The following is a 14,639-nucleotide window of genomic DNA, read 5'->3' on the forward strand; positions in this document are numbered from 1 at the left end:
GTTTCTTTCTTTCACGGCAGTAACCAGGCTTCAGTGGCCTCACAGTGACAGGTGTCCCTGGCCTCTGTTTCTAGGAGGAAAGCCCTAAATTCAGGGACTGCAGTCCCCTGGGTTCTTCCTAGGGCACAGGCAGGGACCCAGGCTCCTGGCTTTGCACCTTCTACTTTTCTGTTACATAAATAAATAATAAATAGCGGCAACAGCAGCTTCGGTGTTAAAAGCCTCAAAGCTCTTATGGATTCTGGGTTGTCTTCTTATCTGATTTTACTTCCTCCTCTTCTCAACGTTTTGTAAACAATTCACTACCTTACCTTTCTTCTTTGAAATCCTTGGGAGATTTCTGCTTTCCCGACATTATTAACTGATGAAAAGGAAACACACTTACGTTCTTAGTTCTGATTCAAAAATGTGGAGTATGAATCATAGACTCAGAAACATTCTATTTATGATGGTGATGATCTCTGGGATGAGGAAGAAAAAGGAATTATCGTGAAGCAGGGTGTGTTGGTTATTCTTGATTACTTCACATACATGGTAGGTGTGTGTGTAAGTTTTATATAATATTTCATATATTTTTAATGTTTGAAATTACTTAAATGATATTTATGACTGTTAGATATGATATATAGAATATATAATGTGGACTTCTTAAGGATACATCTTCAAGCCACAAGACTCAAGGTTTCCTGGTTTAAAAAACAGATGGAGGGGCGCCTGGGTGGCTTAGTTGGTTAAGCGTCCGACTTCCGGTCTCGGCTCAGGTCTGGATCTCACAGTTTGTGAGTTCAAGCCCTGCATCAGGCCTAGTGCAGAGCCTGCTTGGGATTCTGTCTCTCCTTCTCTTTGCCTCTCCCCCACTTGTGCTCTCTCTCTCTCTCAAAATAAATAAATAGACTTAAAAGTTTTTAAAGAAACTTAAAAAAAAAATGGAAAACAATTTGGCCAAGTCCTTGAATCAACCCTTTTTCTGGCCTTGCTCCCTCTAGGGTCTTTTTACCAGGGCAACCAGAGGCATCTTGTGAATATTTCAGTCGATTGATGTCACTCCTCTGCTCAAACCCCTCCGGTGGCTCCCTTCTGATCCCTAGCAAAGCCCAAATCCCTACTCCGCCCTCTAAGACTCTCCATAGTCCGGCTTCTCATTACTGTGCTGACATCTCTGTTCATTTCTTTGTTCTCTCGGCTCTAGCCACATGGGTCTCTGGCAGGTTCTCCGCCCCCAGCCGCAGGATAGTCTTCTGGTACCTGCATGGCTAACTTGTTAACTTCTCAGCCCGTCTCCACTCGAATCCCTTCTTCTCCGAGGGTCTTTCCATGGAAATCCCTCCCCCAGGCATTTCTCATCACAGGAAGCATCATTTTGTCCCCTTTTCAGTCCTTATCATTTAATATGCTATTTACTTCTCTTACTGTCGTTATTAATTGCCACTCCACGAGATCGTAAAGCGTGTAAAGGAAGGATTTTGTGCAGGGGCTATTAGTGGGCAATAGTAAGCACTTAGTAAATATTTGTTGAATGAACAAATGAGTGAAGGAACTTCACTCTCCTACTGCAGTCTGGATATATCGCACTTGAGTTTTTGCTACGCCTTTGTTAACAGCCTTTAAGTTTACGGAGTATTTAAAAGACGATCGGAGGAGGACTTGAAAAACCATCTTTAGAAAAAACAATCTATGAAACATGACATTATTTTACTGGAGGTAGGGAACCGAATCCACATTTCCTTTGTACTGAACACGAATTTGAATGTTTCTCTTGTTATTTTAATTAATTAATTTATTTATTTATTTATTTTCAAAGGGAGAGAGAGAGAGAGAGGCAGAGAGACAGAGAGAGAGAGAGAGGGAGAGAGAGAGAGAGAGAGAGAGAGAGAGAATCCCAAGCAGGCGCCAAGCTGTCAGTATGGAGCCTGATGCAGGGCTCCAACTCACAAACCGTGAGATCATGACCTGAGCCGAAACCTGAGTTGCCGGTCTAACCAACTGAGCCACCCAGGCACCCCTTTATTTTTAAAACCCTTTTCAACTGGTAGGGTCAGCCTTGCTGTGCATCCACAGTCTGAATTTCCATGCTCTGGTGAGATTTTTTATTCCTGTAGCTTAACAGCACACACAAAACTTAGGACAAAATCTACCTTTTGTAACTTGCAGGACTGTTTTATGGCCATTGTAATAGATTCTCATGTAAATGGATATCTCTAGGATGCTTTATTAAAAAAAAATCAGGAAAATTGCATTTCTGTGATAGTATTTTTAACAGAAGGTTTGATGGAAAATTCTACGCAGATGAAAAAAAAAAATAACATCTCATAGCCAAATGCTTCCAGTGAAGATCATTTGCAGCCAAGCCATTTCCTGATGGCAAAAATATTAAAATATCATTATGTCATCTATTAATAAAGTGCTACTTTAGCAATTTTTTGACACATTGAAGTAGGCTCTCTGTGTGCATTATACTGATAATTACTCATGTGTTCAGTATTTATAACCTGAACGTTCATCCTAAATGGGATTCTTTGCAGACTCTTACTATTTATTTTTATTTAGTTTTTCATATGAAATATTATAAACTGAAACTACCATAACCTGAAAATGTTACAGTAATAAATATAAAGATATTATCCTCTTTTGCTCAGCTGAATACACAGACATTTTAACGTTACCTTTCTGAGTATAGAGGAATTTTCCTCACACTTCATACGTACGGGTATTTATTTTGTTGTTATTGGCTATGGTAGTGGTAATGACTGTCGGTATTCCGTGCGTAGAACCTCCCCACTGAAGTTTTATATTCTATGGAAGGAAGGCATGTTTGGGGGCATTAAGCAAGTATTAAGGAAACTATGTATGGTCATTTTGCATTCTTTTTCCTTGTGATAATTTTAATAGATCACAGATATCGAGTTCTTGGTGATGAGACACTCTGTGTTTCCTATCGCAGGTCCCAGTGTCTCCCTAGAAAATGAGATGATTATTTACTAATTTTTTAAATGCAGTATTATTTAAAACCTAGTGATAAAAAGTGAACTAAAGTCCTGGCATCTCAGTCACATTTCACAAGTTCAAGTACTACCTATTCATAAATTAGGGTCTTGGGCAAAATACTACTTTTTTTAAACTTCCATTTTCTTTTCTTTTTTGATATTTCCTTCTTATTTCATTATTCCCTGAACTCTCATCATTTCATAGGAGTGCCTCAAAGAAGTCAGTCCCAAATTGATGGGCAGGGGGGACCAATCATCCCCATTTTAATTGGAGAACCTCTGTTTATTTTTTTTTTATTTTTTTTAATGTTTATTTTTGAGAGAGGGAGAGAGAAAGAGAGAGAAAGAGAGAGAAAGGGACAGAATGCGAGTGGGGGAGGGGCAGAGAGAAAGGGAGACAGAATTTGAAGCAGGGGCTCCAACTCATGGACAGCAAGATCATGACCTGAGCTGCTTAACCGACTGAGCCAGGCAGGTGCCCCATGCTTTTAATGTATTTTAGATCTGTAATTCCTAAGATTTCCTCATTTTGTCATTCCATTGTGTTTACATTTTATATTCCATGATGGTTAGTCAACATACATTATGAACCTAATAGGTGTACATTTTTTTATAATGGATTTATAAGTTTTAGTTTGAGCATTCATTTGGTTCATGCTTTGATTGTTCATATGACATTGTTTCAACAATCACTCAACAATGTAAATTAGCGGTAGGTAATTTTTTGTTTAAAAATGTGGAATTCATGGGGAACCTGAGTGGCTCATTTGGTTGAGTGTCCGACTCTTGGTTTTGGCTCAGATCACGATCTCACAGTTTGTGAGGTTGAGCCCTGTTTCGGGCTCTGTGCTGACAGTGTGAAGCCTGCTTGGAATTCTCTCTCTTACCTCTGTACCTCCCTCCTCTCAGAATAAATAAATAAGCTTACAAAAGTAAAATAAAAATGTGGAATTTATTAAAGGCAATATAAACATTAAAACTGGTCTCATCATGGGGCGCCTGGGTAGCTCAGTCGATTAAATGTCAGACTTTGGCTCAGGTCATGATCTCGTGGTCCGTGAATTCGAGCCCCACGTCAGGCTCGGTGCTGACAGCTCAGAGCCTGGAACCTGCATCAAATTCTGTGTCTTCCTCTCTCTCTGCCCCTCCTCTGCTCATGCTCTATCTCTCTGTGTCCCTCAAAAATAAATAAGAGAAAAAAATTTAAAAAAAACCTGATCGCATCAAGTTTGATATTTCCATATATAGGTCATATAAAAACTGTAAGCAAAAGCAAGTTTGAAACTACATTTGTACGATTACTTGAGGAACATAATTTTACTAAATCAATAAATTCTAACCACTCTTTTCTGCCAACACCTTTGTGGGATAGGCTACATTTTCATCAGTAAGATTGGCAGTCTCTAGTAGTGTTTGTGATAAAAGAAATTGTTGGAATGGCAATTCTGAATTGGTTGGGTTAAATAATGTTCAAGGCTCGCCTAACTCTAAAAGGTACAGATTCATACAAGTGTCCTTCTCTAAAATAGGAAACGTCTGTCTAATTTATTTTCCCAAAGAGAGGAACTAAGGATACTAATAACAGGAATTCATTTTGCATGACTTGGCAAGAGAGTAGAGCAAAGATATTTGCAGGAGACTGTGGGTGCCTGAACCAAGGGAGACAGCAACTTGTGGCAAAGTTGAGTGAAAAGGTGGGCAGATTGACAAAGTAAATTGTCATTCTCAAATGGGTAGGCAGAGAGCAAGCCTCTGTGTAGAATCCCAATGGATGACCAGAAAGAAGGTCACAGAACAACTGAGGATCTTCTAGGATCTTCTAGAATTTCTGGAATTCTAAGAGTTCCTGTTGTGGAACAGAAGGCTGTTACTAGGGGTTGTAAAACCAAAGGCAGTAACATGACGCAATCTTCATAGTTATGACCTTATTCATGAAAATCCTTAGCTTTACACACAAAGGTTTTGCCTCCAGGACAATATGTTGCTTTTGTTTTTGTTTTTCCTTTTCAGCTTGGTGGTTTCCTCTTTTTTGATGTACCTTCCTCCATTCCCCCATGTCAGTCCCTTCCATCTACACCCAAAACAGAAGATAGTGAAAGGTAGGGGATGTTAGGGTTCTGAGCCCTTTGGGCAGTTAGAAAGGGAAGGAAACAAAACCATTCCTGGATATGACAAAGACTAACAATCAAGAAGTCTAAAGCAGAGTAGGGAAGGTCGTAAGAGACAGGGGAGAAAGGAGAGGCCACCTCCCCCGATAAGTCTCTTGTTAAGAGGGGCTGGAGGAAAGCATCAAAGGTTGAGAAGTACAGGTCTTAAAGAAGGGAGGTGCTGATTGAGCCCGAAAGAAGAGTAGGTCAAGGAAGGGGGGGCACCTCTCTCTCTGTTGAACGGGACCCCCACCTCAGGGGCAGCAGCTACATGGACGGTAGACACTTTCCTTCGCTGCAGGCGATGCACAGAAAGAAGTCTTCATGGTGTTATCGGTACAGCTGACCCACCATGGCCCTGGTGGGTGAAAGGACACGGTCGACAAAAACAAGGCATCCTCGGCTCAGAGATGAATTAGCTTCCAGATCAAGAAGTAGAACTGACCAGCTGTGAGATCAGAAGGCACCAGATATTTCTTTGTTGTCCAGATCTCCTATCTGAGCTTTGGGAGCCTTTCCTACTATCAATTGGAACCCAGTCTGGGCATTTCTTTCTTTCAGATCTTCTCACCCTCAGAGTAGCACTTCTTGCACGGATGCCTCCAATGTATGCCCAAACTTCATCCTTCCAGGAACCAGGCTGCACCCGGTGGCACCAGGCTGGACTGGCTGGGCTCGGGGATCCAGAGGCGGAGGGGTGGGGGGCGATTGGGATAGGGGGGAGGCCTTACATAATACATTTCTAAGTTCACTGCACATTGCTCCTCGTAACACCCCAGAGGAAAATTCTATGTTTAAAAAAAAAATGCATTGTGTGGTGCAATCAAGAGACACCGTTTTGAGTACAGTCCCAAAAGACAGAGCTATTGATATGAAAGCTCTTGGTAGACACAAGAAGACAGAGCTAGTAAAATAATAGGAATAACTTATTTTTTTTTCATTTATGAGACACTTGACAGTAAATTGCTTACTTTAAAAATTACCTTGAAAATGTAAAAAAAAAATAAATAAATAAATAAAAAGGAAAAGTAGCTGAAAAGAGTCATCATTTTTACCACACTGGAAAAAAAACCCGAGTGAATTTAAATTGTTCACTGGCACTTATGCGTGAGTGCTATGGGAGAGGCTCACAGAGACTAGAAAACACGATATTCATGGGGCGCCTGGGTGGCTCATTCAGTTAAGCTTCCAACTTTGGTTCAGGTCACAGTCTCGTGGTCTTTGAGCTGAAGTCCTACACTGGGTTTTGTGCTGACAGCTCAGAGCATGGAGCCTGCTTGGGATTCTATATCTCACTCTCTCTCTCTGCCCCTCTCCTGCTCTCTCTCTCTCTCTCTGTCTCAAAAATAAATATTAAAAAATTAAAAAAATAAAATATTGTATTCATTTTTCTGTTGTTTGTAGTGTAGCCATCAAAGAAATAGGGACTAAAAGTGAGTCAGAAGAAAGAAGAACATGCTATTTCATTCATTCATTCATTCATTCATTCACATTTGTTAGTGCTCCTTATGTGTAAGTTGTATCCATTTGAGGTAAGGTTTTATTGCTTTGATTTGTTTTTGTTTTGTTTTAGTTTGAGATTTTTTCTTCCTTCTTTTCTTTCTTTATCCTTTTTCCATCCTTGCTACTTTCCTCCCTCCTTTCCTTCCTAGAAATGTTTTCTTGTTTATATCTTCCACTAAAAGCAAATTATAAGGGGACAAGAATATACAATGGGAAAAAGAAAATCTCTTTCACAAATGGTGTTAAGAAAACAGACAGCCACATGCAAAAAACTGAAACTGGACCCAAAATAAACTCGAAATAGATTAAAGACCTAAATGTGAGACTTGAAACCATAAAATTTCTGGAAGAAAACAGACAGTAATTTCTTTAATATCATCCATGGAAATATTTTTCTAGATAAGTCTTCTCTGGCAAGGGAAACAAAAGCAAAATTAAATTATTGAGACTACATGAAAAGAAAACGCTCTTACACAGCAAAGGAAACCATCAACAAAACCATGAGGCGACCTACCAAATAGAAGAATACTTTTGTAAATGATATATCCAAAAAGGGGTTAATATCCAAAATGTATAAAAAACTTATACAACTCAATACTCTCCCCAAATAATCCAATTAAAATGGGCAGAGAATATGAATAGACATTTTTCCAAAGAAGAAATACAGAATGCTAACAACACATGAAAGGATGCTCAACATCATTAATCATCAGGAAAATGCAAATCAGAACTTCAATAAGTATCACTTACCCAGTGAGAAGGGCTGAAATTAAACACACACACACACACACACACACACACTATATACACACATATATATATACACATATATATACACATATATGTGTGTATATGTATACATATATATGTACACATATATGTATATATACATATGTATATATGTATGTGTATATATGTATACATATATATAAATACATACATATGTATATATATGTATACATATATATATACATACATACGTATGTATGTGTATATATGTATACATATATATATATACATATATATGTGTGTGTGTATATATATATATATATAGGAAGTATTGACAAGGATGTGGAGAAAAAGAAACTCTCCTTCACTGTTACTGGGAAGGCAAATTGATGCAGTCACTGTGGAAACCAGTATGGAATTTCCTCTAAAAACTAAAATTAGACTTACCTTAAGATCCAGTCATTCCATTCTTAGGTATTTACCCAAAGAACACAAAAAAACACTAATTCAAAAAGTTCCATGTCCCTCTATATTTACTGCAACATTATTTACAATAGGCAATATATTGAAGCAACCCAAGTGTCATCCGTAGATGAACGGATAAAGAAGATGCGGTGTATATAAATATATAGAAGAATTTACTCAGCCGTAAAAAAAGAATGGAATCTTGCCATTTGCAACCACACCGATGGCCTAGAGGATATAACGGTAAGTGAAAGAAGTCAGCCAGAAGAAGACGGATGTCATATGATTTCACACCGATATGGAATTTATGAAACAAAGCAAACAAACAAATACAGGTGGAAAATGGGAAACAAACACACACACACACACAAAACAGATTCTTAAATGCAGAGAACAAACCGGTGGTTGCCAGAAGGGGTGGGGGGTGCGTATGGGGGCTGAGCGAAATAGACACAGAGGAACGAGAGTAACAGCAACCAAAAGCAAATAATATTAAAAACGTATCTTTGGCATTTTATTTTTGTTTGAAAAATTATTTCCATTGGATTGCTCATGGTGATATTCTTAAAGATGTAAACAAGTAATTTGTACTCTTACTTGTTTTCATCCCTTCTCCATTTATAAGCAGTAACGCATCTCTCAGTATGTTTGCAGGGTATGTGCACGTGTGTGTTTGCATATGTGTGTGTGAAGGGGTGTCTATGTGGGTGTGCAAGTGCGTTAGAAGCAGAGGTCACAGAACCAACCGTACCTTGGTTTCTTAAATTCAGTATCTATTAAAATTCTCAAAAAAAAAAATAAATAAATTATCAATGATATCAGTAGATCCTTGGACATTATGATTTAAATCATTCTTGAATGCTTAAAAACATTATTTACGATCATCATGAGACTTTATGTCTGAAAAAAATTGACAAATCTAACAAAATTGTTTTTATTATTTTTACTAACACAAATTAAAACCTATCAACGTAGGGGCACCTGGGTGGCTCAGTCGGTTAAGCATCCGACTTCAGCTCAGGTCATGATCTCACAGTTCGTTCGAAGCCCCGCTTGGGGCTCTGTGCTGACGGCTCAGAGCCTGGAGCCTGCTTCAGATTCTGTGTCTCCCTCTCTCTCTGCCCCTCCCCTGCTCACGCTCTGTCTCTCCCTCAAAATAAATAAACATTAAAAAAAAAAACTATCAAGGTATATGGGATTTTAAAAAAAATTTTCCCACCCAAGTGTACGTATGATTTTATATTCTAAATTTTATATTAATATTTCAGTAGATTTTTTTAGAGCTGTTTTAGTTTCATGGCAAAATTGAACAGAAGATTCAGAGATTTCCTATATTCCCCTCAGTGCTACTCATGCATACCCTCCTCTATCAGCCACCTTCCCCAGAATTTTAAAGTTTAATGTTATATCATAAATATTAAAATAATTTTCTGTTGCATTTTAATTATTTTAATAGAAGCATGCTCTTATGCTAACTTTTGCACTATAAACTATTAAATTAATCCTTTATTTTTATATGAGAATTTTGCTCTCGTAATCATCACTTTTGACATAATATTTTATTTTGACAAATAGTGTAGTATTGTCTTATTAAACTATTTCATAGGAATAAATTCTTAGGAGTTTATATATGATTCAGGCTATGGTGAACATCTATTTAACTCCTTTATGTATTTAGTTTTCACAAAAGGATTCTATGACTATACAGTGGGGCCTCCTCTCAGCATATGCAGCATTTTCTTTCTAGGGCCATAAAGTAATTTTAAGTTTGGCTAATTTAATAGATAATGTGGTCTTTTCAAGTGCATTTCAATTGCTATATCTCTAATATCTTATTAAGAGAAACTGTTTCCCAAATGTTACATTATTTAATTGAAAAAAACCAAGCAGAACAACTTAGACCTTCAGAGGTTTTAAACGTTAGTAAACTCTGTGTACGTACGTATAGATGAATCTGTTATACTCTTAAATAATACATATTATTTGTACAAGATAGGAATTTAAATATTAAAAGGCAATGTAGACTTTGGAGTGGAGACAGAAGAACCAGAAATGCAATGCAGGATTAATTGGGGTCTACTGAAGACAGAAAACAACTTTGGCCTCAATAAAAGATTTGTATTTACTAAAAGATTCGATGAAGTTTCTAAAATACTCATAATTAACTTAATTTAGCATATCATTTCCTTGCCTTTTCCTTCATAGTTATGTGCTCTCCTGAACCTCTGGGTGGCTTTATACTTGTTCTGTCATTTTGAACGTCCTGCTTTAATCCACGTGGCTTTTCATCGGGTGGCCCTCGAATTAACACAAAAATAGTACCATCAAGTTTAAGAACCATAAATGCAAAATTGGGCACCTGGGTGGCTCAGTCAGTTAAGCGTCTGACTCTTGAGTTCGGTTAAGGTCATGATCCCAGGATCCTGAGATTGAACCCCATGTCCGGCTGTCCACGGACAGCATGGAGTCTGCTTGGGATTCTCTCTCACCATCTCTCGCTACCCCTCCCCTGCTTGTGGACTCTCTCTCTCCAAATAAATAAATAAACATTAAAAAAAAAGCAAAGCCTTACCTTGAACTACGTAAGAAATGCTTCAGACTAGAAAGTTATTTTGTAATTAGTCTGCAGCACACAGACGGAAACAGTGATGTGACATTACAGTTTCTTGAAGCAATATTTATAAACAATGCAGCCATAACTATAGTGGTGATCGAGAAAAAAAGAGGATCGCACAAGTAATGAGAGTGACAAGGGTAACATCAGAAGAACATCATCGATAACTCTTAATGGTTCCAGAAAACTATTGAATTTTTTTATTAGTATATATTATAAAGCTGAATGAGATTTTAAAGTATTTTAGGGAAGTTGGGTTTCTGCTTAGGAGAATGTTGATTTGTTTCATAGATTTGTTTAATTATTTTTAATTATGTTTAATTTGCCTAATTATCCAGAGTTTATGTCATAAAAGAAATAACCAACTTATGTTTTAACTGTATGCATAAAAATGTAATATAATATATATATTATATAAAAACTATTGACATTAACTGCCAATGTGTTACAAAAGTATCAAAGAAAGCTAAATCCAATGTCCAGTTTTATAGACTTTCTCACAACAAGACTCAACACCAATTAGGAAAAGGCCAAACTGAAAATGATTCTCTTCAACCTGCACTGAGGTTCATTAAATTACTTTGGTGGAGTCAAGGAAGGAGAGAATTATGAGGCATAGGCATCTTGAGGGTTAATGTATTCTTTTTACTATCCTTGACTTTACACTCCTCCTCATTAGCCAAAGTGATTCAGTTAATGTCAAGAGTTAGGAAGGAACAAGCTAGAACATTCAAGGACGGGTGGTTTAATATGGGGCTATCTGTCTATGTTATTTGTCAAATTCTTGCCTCAGTCAATATAAACCATATGCATGAATAATGTCTAATATCTTGCATTGCTTTATTCTAAAGTATCAGATATGTTTGTTCATTCTTACAAGCATATGTTCAAGTTTAACAGATTATAATGTAACTCTTGTGTCGGATGTTCAAAGAAGCACCCAGGCTAGCTGTTCAAGTTTAGACCTAATTGGTGTGTCAGGTTTTACCTTTTCCAGAGAGCCCTATAACCCACCTTGGGCATTACACAATTACAGAGAGGCTGTTTTATAAGACAAGACAAAGCACACCCAGGGGAGAGATGGGGAATAGAAGCAGATGACCTAGGACCATTTCTTGGGGGAGGCACGTGGTTAAGAGACCAAAAAGTGTAAAGCAAATGAAAGACACAAGAGTCAGGAAGCGCTGGAGATAAGGGGAAGGAATAGGATTACTTCTAGCCACGATAGGGTAAAGGGTAGCAAAATCCGTTCATGATGCTCTTTAGAGTCAGAAGGGTTATCTCGCACAGAATGCTGACGTTACGCAAGAATACAAGGAATCTTAGCACCAAGGCTCTACTGATAGACCCACAGGTCAGGGCCCCAGAGTAAGTCATAGCGGTTTGTCACAAGGAGATGATCAGAAAGATACAAGGAAATAAACAAGTACATAGGGCTGTTCTACAGTCTCCACGGCTAAAGGCCACCAGGAAGGAGATTGAATGCAAAAGCTCCGAGAAACGTCCAGTAGGTGTAAATTAAGACGACCAGCTTTGTTTATTATTCTTGGTCCTCTGCCCTGTTATAAATACACATCGCAGACCCATCTTTCTAGAAGATAAATTAATTACTTGACTGTTTCATATTTGACCATATCTGGGAAAATAAAGATTATCTCCAAAAAGCTTTCCTAACAAATTGGTACAGTATGAAATAAAAATCAAAAGAAAGTCAACATTTTTTTTTTCCTATTCCTTTGATGGAGAGAGAGGGCAAAAAAAGAGAAGGCTTTGACAAAGAAATGCTTTTACTGTTCAAAGGGGATTATTTAGGAAACTGCACACATTAGCATCTGATGCCTGAGCTACCCTTTCAAAGTGAAATTAAGCTGAGTAATAATGATCTCCTCCCTTCTGACTTCTTTAAATAAATACATTCGAACATAAAACCTTGCATTGTGGCATGAGGCTTACAGCTTCTTTTACCTTTAATGAGACCAGGCCAAGCCAAGGGGGTAAGAACGATATGTTAATGAGAGTAGGAAGCCCCTGGCAGTCCCAGGATGTAAAGAACTTTTATTCTTCGTGACTGTGTAGAGAGTTTCCTTCACTTGTTAAACTCCGTGCATTTTTGTAGCACATAAAAGACCATATGGACTTGAAATTGTAAAGGCACTTTGACTTGGGTATTTATACTGCTTCGCCAGAAATTTACATTTCCTTAAGGTAGACTCAGCCCTCAGGGATCTCCTCCTCTGTCTCTCAGAGTGTAAGTTCAAAGACCTTCTTTGATCAGCTCCTCTCCCTCTGACACCTTTGCTCCCTGGCACTCCCCTCATTCCTGTCCCCTACAGACTCATTTATTCCCCTCCTTTCCTTGAGAACTTTACCACCTAGATTTGAGTCTCTGTCCACAACCCACGTTCTGCTTGCTTTATTTCAACCACTCAAACCAGACATCTCATGTTATTGTTACATAAAACTCATGTTCACTTACATTTACGCAGACGGTTAAATTAACAAAGAAATCACCAGTGTCTCTTGTGTCAAAACTACATTCTGAAATCATTTCCCCTCTTTCTGAAATGTGTCTTCACGACCTCCTTCAGTGAAAATATGCTGGTGACAAGACCCTTTTGGGTTTCAGGTACAAAAACTATTAGCTATCATTCCTGATTGGACTTTTGAATTTTTCAGTTGATGACTATTTTCTCTTAGAACATTCAAATGACTATTTTACTGTTTCCCTGCATTTGTTGATCCTGTCATTCAACTGTCAGCCTCATTGTTCTTTGTAGGTGATCTGTCTTTTCTCCGCGAGTGGTTTTAATTTATTTTCTTTTTCTTTGAGGTTCTTTCATTTCAACGTGAAATGTCGAAGTGTGGATTTCCTTTTACTTGCATTTTCCATGCTTCCTGGATCTGAGGTTTGTGGTCTCCCTCTCTGTAAAACTCTCAGACGCTATTTCTTTGAATAGTGCCTCTTTTTAAATGTATTTCCCCTCTCTCCTTGTGGAAAGTTAATGAAGTCTTTATTAGGATCTTTCTATTTTCTATATAATGTTTAGCATTTCTCTCTAAGCCTTTTCTCCCTGGACTGTATTCTGATGGCTTTGGGGATCTCTCTCACTCTCTTGTGTCTCACCTTGAGTTTCAAATTTTCAATCATAGTTCTCATTTATAGATATTCTTTTCATTATTTTTTTTTAAACCTGTTGGTTTATTTCTTCAATCTTGCTCAAATGTTCACTATGGTTTTCTCAAAAACATGTTAAACGTGCTTGTTTTGTGTTTTGTGACTGCTAACTCCCAAATCTGAAGCCTGTGTGGGTATGATCCTCACTCCATTGTAGATACCACAACTTTGTGGGTACTCACCCATGACGCCACCTAGCTGCCCCAGGGTGTTTTCTCATCTTTGCTGGGAGCCCCAAGTCTTCCCACCATCTCTGTGAAAATTCTTGGAGATCCTAGGTTGAAGTTTGTTTGTTTGTCTTTCAGAGAGGAGTGTCTACACCTCTGAACATGCCTGACCGTAGGTAATAACAACCAGAACCTCATATAAATTAAGTACCTTTCTTGGGATTCTTGGAATATACAGGTGGTGTGAACTTACACCTCAAAACCACATGGGGGGTGTATTTACAATTTACAATGTTTTCCCCTTCTCGCTAGAACTAAGGTTTAATATAATGAAGTATGCTTTTTGCCTTTTCTCTTGACAGCGTATGTGTTCATTTTTCACCTTTAAGTATGCATATCATCGTTAGGACCTCGGTTCCATGCAGCCAACCCCGCCGTCTTTCCCATCCTCTTTGTAAACACCATCACCACTTCCGTGAGCTAGAAAACGCATCCATCAGTGACCCCTGTAATTCCCTCATTTCCCCACATCCCTTGACTGTGATATGGTTTGCATTTTAGCGCCTAGACATAGGGTTATATCTCAATTTACCAAATGCAAACAAGTCTAGAGCACAGGGCTGATTTGCTTCTGGATGATCCAGTCCTGCCTATACGCTTCTTCAACAGATCTGTATTTTTTATTTTTATTTTTTTAAGCTTTATTTGAGAGAGGGAGAAGGAGAGAGAGAGAGCAGAGAGGGACAGAGAAAGAGAATTCCAAGCAGGCTCCACACTGTCAGTACAGAGCCTGACCTGGGGCTCAATCTCACAAACTGTGAGATCATGACCTGAGCTGAAATCAAGAGTTGGACG

The 14,639-nt window shown here is 38.2% G+C and overlaps 1 long non-coding RNA gene across 1 annotated transcript; it reads left to right on the plus strand.

The window, feature by feature from the left end:
- The first annotated feature begins 476 nt into the window (after window positions 1-476).
- LOC122231090 lies at window positions 477-13,960 on the plus strand. The gene is made up of 3 exons (XR_006208224.1): window positions 477-534; window positions 13,273-13,348; window positions 13,923-13,960. It is a non-coding gene; the product is annotated as an uncharacterized LOC122231090 (long non-coding RNA).
- Window positions 13,961-14,639: the final 679 nt, after the last annotated feature.

This window comes from Panthera tigris, chromosome A1, assembly GCF_018350195.1.
Source record: "Panthera tigris isolate Pti1 chromosome A1, P.tigris_Pti1_mat1.1, whole genome shotgun sequence".
Lineage (NCBI taxonomy): Eukaryota > Metazoa > Chordata > Mammalia > Carnivora > Felidae > Panthera > Panthera tigris.